The following is a 9,872-nucleotide window of genomic DNA, read 5'->3' on the forward strand; positions in this document are numbered from 1 at the left end:
TGCCGTTGAAGCAGAGAACTATGCTGTATATGCATAGAAATCGAAGTAACAGGCTTATTTGGTTTGGGGTAGTAACCGCCGTAATAAGCCAGCTACTCCCCCCTTTGTGAGTGCAGATCCTTTATTCCACATTTCCTCTTGCTGTTGAAGCTAGAATGATGTTGGAGTCACAGTAAGCATGTGTACGTTTATTGAATAAGGGTATTGTCTCCTGGCAGTAGCCATCATTCTGGCGAGTCACCCACTCTTCATTGGCGGCCTCTTGACTTTATGGATCCACAGTGTTTATCCCACGCCCCTTTGAAGTCCTTCACAGTTCTGGTCTTCACCACATCCTCCGGAAGGGCATTCCAGGCATCCACCACCCTCTCCGTGAAGAAATACTTCCTAACATTGGTTCTGAATCTTCCTCCCTGGAGCTTCAAATCGTGACCCCTGGTTCTGCTGATTTTTTTCCTACGGAAAAGGTTTGTCATTGTCTTTGGATCATTAAAACCTTTCAAGTATCTGAAAGTCTGTATCATATCACCTCTGCTCCTCCTTTCCTCCAGGGTGTACATATTTAGATTCTTCAATCTCTCCTCGTACGTCATCCGATGAAGATCCTCCACCTTCCTGGTCGCCCTTCTCTGTACCGCTTCCATCTTGTCAGAAATTTCATTTTTTAGTTCCTTCAGTTCCCTAGGATGAATACCATCTGGTCCAGGTGATTTGCTACTCTTTAGTTTGTCAATCTGGCCTAACACATCTTCCAAGTTCAGTTCTTCTGATTCATCACCCTTGAAAACCATCTCCAGAACAGGTATCTCCCCAACATCCTCATTAGTAAACATGGAAGCAAAGAATTCATTTAGTCTTTCTGCAATGGCCTTATCTTCCCTAAGAGCCCGTTTAACCCCTTGGTCATCTAATGGGCCAACCAACTCCTTCACAGGTTTCTTGCTTCGGATATATTTAAAAACATTTTTATTATGAGTTTTTGCCTCTATGACCAACTTCATTTCAAATTCTCTCTTCACCTGTTTTATCAATGTTTTTACACTTAACTTGACAATGCTTATGTTTTATCCTATTTTCTTCAGATGGATCCTTCTTCCAATTTTTGAAGGATTTTTTTTTTTGCTAAAATAGCCTCTTTCACCTCACCTTTTAACCATGAAGGTAATTGTTTTGCCTTCCTTCCACCTTTCTTAATGTGTGGAATACATATGGACTGCACCTCTAGGATTGTATTTTTAAACAATGTCCATGCCTGTTGAACACTTTTAACCGTTGCATCTGCACCTTTCAGTTTTTTTCTACCTATTGTCCTCATTTTATCAAAGTTTCCCTTTTGAAAGTTTAGTGTTAGAGCAGCAGATTTACTTATTGTCCCCCTTCCAGTTATTAGTTTAAATCTGATTATGTTATGATCACTTTTACCAAGTGGCCCCCCCACCATTATCTCTCTCACCAAATCCTGCATTCCACTAAGAATTAAATCTAAGATAGCTCCCTCTCTTGTTGGTTCTTGAACCAATTGCTCTATGAAGCAGTCATTTATTACATCCAGGAACTTTATGTCTCTAGCAAGTCCTGATGTTACATTTACCCAGTCAATATTGGGGTAATTGAAATCTCCACACATCCAGCGTGCAAGGAAATAGTAGAGCAAGTCCACCTTCAAGATTATAATAAATTTTTATTGATTAGCTGAAATTCTTCAATATTAATAGTGGCAACTCCATACGTCTTCAACAACAAATATTAAAGTCCCCCGACACGGTCCGTGTAAACACACATGGCTGGTGTAAACACACCAGCCATTCAGACTCCTTTATTCATCCTGATACTGGGGCTCACTTTAAACTTTGCAATACATCAGACTGTACCACTAAGGGCTTGATGTATGTTATACAATGTCCGTGCTCCATGTTATATGTGGGGAAGACCTCTAGGATGATCAAGACCCGCATTATAGAACATTGTTCAAACATTCGTCTCCTTAGGATGGATGAACCTTTGGTTACACACTGGGTTCAATACCAACACACTATTGCTGAATTGCAGTTTTCAGTCTTAGAGGTGGTTGTCCCCCCATTTAGGGGAGGTAATTATTCAGAAATTTTAGGTAGACGGGAACAGAAGTGGATCTTTATGCTTTCCTCCGTACATCCTAAGGGATTAAACAGGGATGTAGAATGGCATTTGTTTGGTTGAACCGTGTATAGAGAGGGCGGGGCTTATACAAACGAACCCATCGCGATAGCTGCTGTCTTTTGGCGCCAAATTACCTCTTTAAATGGTCTTTCAATCGTGTGAGCCGATGCGCTCCATGATGCACGTATAAGGTATGTTTTTAAAAAATTTATTGAAACTGTATAGCCATTTTTGTCAGGTCCATCAGCTTTATTATCTTTATGTTTTAGATGATATTGATTGTGGGTCCCTCCCGATGCAGCGACCGCGAAACACGGACCGTGTCGGGGGACTTTAATATTTGTTGTTGAAGACGTATGGAGTTGCCACTATTAATATTGAAGAATTTCAGCTAATCAATAAAAATTTATTATAATCTTGAAGGTGGACTTGCTCTACTATTTCCTTGCATGCTGGATGTGTGGGTAATTGAAATCTCCCATTATTATTGCACTGCCAAATTGGTTAGCTTCCCTAATTTCTCTTAGCATTTCATCATCTGTCTGACCATTTTGTCCAGGTGGACTATAGTATACTCCTATCACTATATTCTTACCCAACACACATGAGATTTCTACCCATATAGATTCTACAGAGCATTTAGTCTCTTGTATGATCTTTATCCTGTTGGACTCTATACCTTCCTGGACATAAAGTGCCACACCCCCATCAAGTTGATCCTCCCTATCATTGCAATATAATTTGTACCCTGATATAACACTATCCTATTGGTTATCCTCCTTCCACCAAGTCTCTATGATGCCAATTATGTCAATCTCATCATTTGCTGCTATACACTCTAACTCTCCCATCTTACGTCTTAGACTTCTGGCATTGGCATACAGACATTTCAAAGTGTGTTTTTTGTTTGTATTAACAACCTGCTTTTCAGTTAGTGATAATTCAGAAATCATTAGCTTTGGTGATTTTTTACATATAGGCACATGGACTACATTTGCTTTTATTGGAACCTCTCTGTTGGGATGCCCTAACTCTCCTGTTTCATTAGTATTCTTCAAGGATACATTTCTCTGAACCATGCACTGCTGAGTGACTGTCGGCTTTCCCCCTTGTTCTAGTTTAAAAGCTGCTGTATCTCCTTTTTGAAAGTTAGTGCCAGCAGCTTGGTTCCACTCTGGTTTAAGGTGGAGCCCATCCTTTCGGAAAAGTGTCCCCCTTCCCCAAATGTTTCCCTAGTTCCTTACAAAACTGAATCCCTCTTCCCTGCACCATTGTCTCATCCACGCATTGAAACTCTGGAGCTCTGCCTGCCTCTATGGACTTGCACGTGGAACAGGAAGCATTTCAGAGAATGCCACCCTGGAGATTCTGGATTTCAGCTTCCTACCTAAAATCCTAAATTTGGCGTCCAGAACCTCTCTCCCACATTTTCCTATGTCAGAGATTGGACTCATTTCCTGAGAGCCAGGAGCTCTTTGCACTGAGTGCACATTACAATCTCTCACCAGCGGGTAAAAAATCATACATGTGACACTCAATGGAAAAGACTGGAAACCCCCCCCCCCCCTCTTGCTGCTGGACTGCTGCCTTCATCTTAGTTTTATTGAGTTCCTAGTTAAATTTAGGATACTAAGGGGGTTGGAATGAGAGTACTTTAAATTTATAAAGTGAATTTACTAATTAATCAGCTAGTGTCCTACAAGGGGATGATTAAACTTTCAATAAGGGCTGGTACAATAGTATGATTTAGATAAGACCCTGATTGATTTTTTTTATGAGAAAGTGTCTTGTGCCTAAAGCACCTGTGTCTTCCTGCTGTTCTTGGATTTTTAATGAGAAACTCTGCAGGACGTTTCCCTTGCAAAATGCCCATGACTTGCAAGCACTCGAAAATGGATTCCTAAATATCTTAAAATCATTCTAGAATGCAGCTAGATATTAAAGCAGAGGTCTCTCCAGCCCAAATCCCTAACCTTATATAGATCCTGCTATTGCCCATTCACCCCATTGATCCAATTTAGATTCAGAGAAGGATATCAGGTGAATGGGGGTCAAAAAATATCTATTATTTTGATATTTAGGGTCTGATGTTCAATGCCATTTCTGTGCATAAAAATGGGTCTATGTGCAGAAGTAGCTTTTTATAAATTGCATGGGATTGTGTGCATAAGAATATATGCATAACCCGATTTCTCACATACCTGTATATGCACCAAAGCTAGGCATTCTGGTGCGGAGGGATGTATAGGTGGAATTTATGTGCATACTTTCGATTTTAAAAGTACACATGTAAATTAACCTGCACAAGTTACATGCTGCAAAGAGCAGGTATAACTTTGTGTGGGTGAGTTAGTGTACGTTACTTTAGATAATTTTCAAAGCAATTTTAGGGGCGTAGGCTTGCTTTGAAAACTGGCCTAACTTAAGCTTTTTGGCAAGGCATAAGTTACATGGGTTTTTGTAGCATTAAGAATGAGGAGGAATAGCCTAGTGGCTAGAGCAGTGGACTATGAACCATTTGACCAGGGTTCAAGTCCTGCAGTTGCTCCTTGTGACCTTGGGCAAGTCACTTTACCCTCCATTGCCTCAGGTACAAAAACTTAGATTATAAGCCCTCTGGGGCTAGAGAAATACCTATAGTACCTGAATGTAAACTGATGTGATATCTCAATTGAGATCAAATGTTGGTATATAAAAATAATAAATAAATTACCCTCCCTATGAGGGATATCTGAGAAACATTTGGGTTCTAAGGGCCATAAGCCCTTAATGCAAGGTAATAAATGTCCTGAGGTCCAAATTTAGACACAGTCTGTATTGCAAAGTTATCTGGATAACTTTTAGAAGTATTTTCAATAATGCAGCTGCAGCTGCAGCTGGCTATCTTAAAGTTAGCTGGCTAATTATAGCCTCCTAACTTTTTACAGCTCTTTGGCCTGAATAGGCTTAGCTGGCTAAGTCATCCAGCTAACTTTGAATATCTGAGTTAGCTGTTTCCCGCTTTATCAGGACAGTATGCTATAAAGTACCCTTGGCCCTCATAGAAGAGTCAGAGATTATGGTAACTCCTCCTCTGCTTTCCTTCAGGTAACAGCCTGCAACGTTCTATGTTCATGGGCTCGTCCAGTGGGGCAGCAGTCCTCTCAACACTGGGAGTTTTGGTGAGGGTGGGAAATAGAAGTCCTGTGGGTAGATGACAAGATAAGCCCCTCTCTCTGGCATGTTCTTGGAACAATAGATCCAACCTGATGGCCAGGTTGATATGGCCCTCCAGGGTGGCCAGAAGGTCTCGCTCCATGAGTTCATCCTTTATGGATTCCGACAGGCCTTGGCAGAAGATTGTGGTTAGGCTTTCCTACTTCCATTGGAGCTTCAAAAGAAATGTCCAAAAATAAACTGTGTAGTCCCCCACTGAGGTGGTGCCTTGATGGAGCTGGAGGAATTATATTGCAGTGGATGTGGTGCGACTGGCTTATCAGGGATGAGGTGGAATTGCCAGAGGAACTGATCCAGATTGGACAAGAAAGGATTGTCCCTCTCCTAGAAGGACTAGGACCAAGCCAATGCTGAAGCCCCCAACTGAGACAAAGTATGATACCTTGGCTTTATTAGTGGGAAAGGACTGCCTGGAGGATGAAGTGCATGCGGCACTGGTTAATGAAACTTCTGCAGTCCAAAGGCTTGCCAAGAAAATAAGGTTTGGGTGACAGCTATGGCATAGACTTAGGAGCTAGTGTCTGAACCTGCTGGCAGTGGGATTACTGGACTAAATGCAGGCAGTGGGTAAGTGGTAGTGAATCCATACAAGAAACCAGTCTCTCCAGAACCACAGTGACCTGATCAAAGACATTCTACTACTGCTGTATCCATTGGGCAATGCTGGAAATGGACAGCAGGGTGGCCAGATCTTCTGGATCCATGGCCTCAGCAAACCATAATTCCTGTAGAGGATCTGGTGATAGTGGACCCTTGATGCCAAGGGCTGATTGGCGCCGCCTAGCAGGGAAACCTGCTAGGTTCATGCCATCAGCTGGAAGAGATTTGCCTATAGCAGCCACATTCCCCATAGATGGAGCCCTTGAGTTCTGGTGGCTGACAGGTCTTCGGTGGTTCCTTAGGGTGGTGGCAAGTATGAGAGTCCAAACACCAGGCAGAGGTCAGGACTGACAGTGAACAGTTGTGGCCAGGTCCAAGTAAGAAGCCAGGTCCATGCAGCAGGCAAAACGTGGTTAGGTTCAGTCAGATGGTCGGAGGACAAAGACACACAGAAGACACTGGCTGAGATGAACAAGATGAACAGGACAAGGTGGACTGGAGGAAGGAAGCCAGAGAAGACAAGGAAGGCAGGATGAAACAAGGCAGGAAGGCAAGGCTGGAAGAGGTAAGAATCAGGAATGCATGATAACAGGAACCAGAAATGCTAGCAACACACACTACTATGGCAGGAGACCCATTTCTGAGGCTCTAGAGAGGTGTCTGAATAGCCCTTAAATAGTAAGGCTGGATGACCTCATCACTGGCACAGTGGGGATTTCCCGCAGTGGGCCCTTTAAGAGGAGAAGTTGAGCATGCATGCATGCCTTAGGTGATCCTGGTGGAAAGGCAGCATGCTGGTATGTGGGCCTGCACTCAGCGGGGTTGAGAGATGGTGGGATCTCCACTATGGGGAAGTGTCGCCAGTGTCCTGGTCCGCTTCTGCTAGCATTGGTATATATACCACACCTTGAGGGGGCCTAAGCAAAAGTTGAGAATCTTAAGAGAGTCTTTTTTTTTTTAAGTTCAAAACTTTTTATTGCATTAAGTAATAAAGTAGGAAAAACTAGACACACTAAATATACAAAGAAAATTATACAAATTAAAAGGGTAAAGAAAAAGGCCAAAACAATAGAAGATCAATAATAGGAAAATAGAGAGAAGGCCACACTAATAGTGTAGGCAACCAGTTGAGAATTAGAAGCCAAAATGTCCAAATTATGGATTCTTTATTGTGGAACTGAATATCTTTAAAAAGCCCGACTCAGGCCGAGTTTCGCCCTCATGCAACAGGGCTGCGTCAGGGGCTACAACAAATACATAAACACTTATAAATAAACTAAATTATAAATACATAACAGAAAACAGACATATATAATGGTAACATAGAAATGTGAAAACAACATGTGTGTATGTCTCTCATGTAACACGAATTCAGTGTGTATCTGGGAAACAACTGTACAAATAAAGCACATATATATGAACATTACCTCTGCTTCATCACATAAGAGTTCTTGATAATTCAGATAAAGTATAAAGGAGAAGCATCAGATGGTCTGGAAGATGTAAATGATAGAGAACATTATTGCTACGAATTAAATGGATTAATAAATTCGATAGTAAAAAATATAAAGGAAAGGAGGACAGTAATAATGAAAAATAAAAATAATAAATAAAAAATAATAAATTAATACATAAAAAGGTACCTCTGGATACAAGTGCCAGGCAGTGTGTTGCTGTAGTCAGTATTGCTGAGATTAGTTAGCGAACAAAAGAGGAAAATTAGTTTCTTACCTGATAATTTTCGTTCCTGTAGTACCAAGGATCAGTCCAGGACACCTGGGTTGTGACTCCGCACCAGTAGATGGAGACAGACTAAAACTTGTGGGCGGAGCCATATATGCCCCTGTGTCAGTCACAGCCCCTCAGTCATACGTAATGTCAAAGTAGAACACAACCAGAGAAGTAAACTAGCTACAAACCGCTAATAGAACGGGGAAAGAAATACCCCTCCTGGAAACGGACTCTCCAATCGAGAGAGCCAAACAAGCGGAACAGAGTAATTCAGAACAAAGAGCGGACTCTCCATTACTTCAGCGCAGCACTGCGGGCGGGATCCTGGACTGATCCTTGGTACTACAGGAACGAAAATTATCAGGTAAGAAACTAATTTTCCTTTCCCTGTACGTACCAGGATCAGTCCAGGACACCTGGGATGTACCAGAGCAACCTACTGAGGGTGGGAAGCAGAGAGTCCCGCTCGGAGTACCCTCTCTCCAAACCCTCCGGATTCGGTAGCCCGGACATCCAACCGGCAATGCCTGATAAAGGTATGCAAAGACTTCCAGGCAGCCGCCCTGCAAATCTCTTGAGGCGACACCTGAGAAGCTTCCGCCCAAGACGCTGCTTGAGATCGAGTCGAGTGAGCCCGCAGCCCCACGGGAAGAGGTTTTCCCCCCGCACCAAGTACGCCGAACTGATGGCCTCCTCGAGCCAACGAGCGATCGTTGTGCGGGACGCTGCAGCTCCTTTCTTTGGTCCAGAGAACAGGACAAACAGATGATCTGTGACCCGAAACGGATTAGTGACCTCCAGATATCGGAGAAGGGATCTCCGTACGTCAAGCTTCCGTAACTCCCTCTCTTCTGGAACAGAGGACTCTCTGCACGCAAAAGCGGGCAACTCCACCGATTGATTTACGAGAAACGACGAGACCACTTTCGGAAGAAAGGAAGGAACCGTCCGTAAGGAAACCCCCGAATCAGAGATACGCAAGAAAGTTACAGGACAGGGCCTGTAACTCGGAAACACGCCGTGCCGAGGCAATCGCCACCAAGAATGCCGTTTTTAAAGTGAGATCCTTAAGAGTTGCGCGTTTCAAGGGCTCAAACGGCGCCGTGCATAGAGCGGAGAGAACCCAATTGAGGTTCCAAGCCGGACAAGGAAGACGTAACGGGGGGCGAAGGTGCTTAGCACCCCGAAGGAAACGAGCAATATCCGGGTGAAGCGCCAGAGACGTACCACGGACCTTACCTCGCAAACACCCCAGCGTCGCCACTTGGACCCGTAGGGAACTGCATGCCAGACCTTTGGCCAGACCCGCCTGAAGGAACGCCAGAACATCAGCGACGGAAGCCGAAGTGGGGTCCACCCCACGCTGCACGCACCAGTTCTCAAAGACCACCCAGACACGGACGTAGGCCAAGGACGTCGACTGCTTCCTGGAACGCAGTAGCGTGGCCACCACCGCATCGGAATAACCTTTTCTCTTCAGTCGATTCCTCTCAAAGCCATGCCGCGAGACAGAAGTGATCCGCATCCTCCAAACAGACGGGGCCCTGATGGAGCAGGGCCGCCCTTCCCTGGAACCGAAGGGGTGCCGCTACTGCCAGTTGTACGAGGTCTGCGAACCACGGCCGGCGAGGCCACTCCGGTGCCACCAAGATCACGTTGGCCGGATGTAACTCTATGCGCCGTAGAATCTTGCCGATCATCGGCCACGGGGGAAACACGTAGAGCAGCACATCCGTCGGCCAGGGAAGCACCAACGCATCGACGCCTTCTGCCCCCTGCTCTCGACGTCGACTGGAAAATCACGGGGCCTTCGCGTTGTGCCACGTGGCCATCAGATCCATGTGGGGCACACCCCACGTTTCGCAAATGAGAAGAAACGCTTCGTCCCCCAGCTCCCACTCTCCGGGATCCAGACGATGACGGCTGAGATAGTCCGCCTGCACGTTGTCGACTCCCGCAATGTGAGACGCAGCGAGGTTGCTGAGATGCACGTTGTCGACTCCCGCAATGTGAGACGCTGCGAGGTTGCTGAGATGTTGCTCCGACCAGGCCATCAAGCGCTGAGCTTCTTCCGCCACCTGGGGGCTCCTGGTCCCGCCCTGGCGATTGATGTATGCCACGGTGGTCGCATTGTCCGATAGCACTCGGACTGCCTTTCCCCGCAGCAACGGTAGGAAGGCTTGCAG

This window comes from Rhinatrema bivittatum, unplaced genomic scaffold, assembly GCF_901001135.1.
Source record: "Rhinatrema bivittatum unplaced genomic scaffold, aRhiBiv1.1, whole genome shotgun sequence".
Taxonomy (NCBI): domain Eukaryota; kingdom Metazoa; phylum Chordata; class Amphibia; order Gymnophiona; family Rhinatrematidae; genus Rhinatrema; species Rhinatrema bivittatum.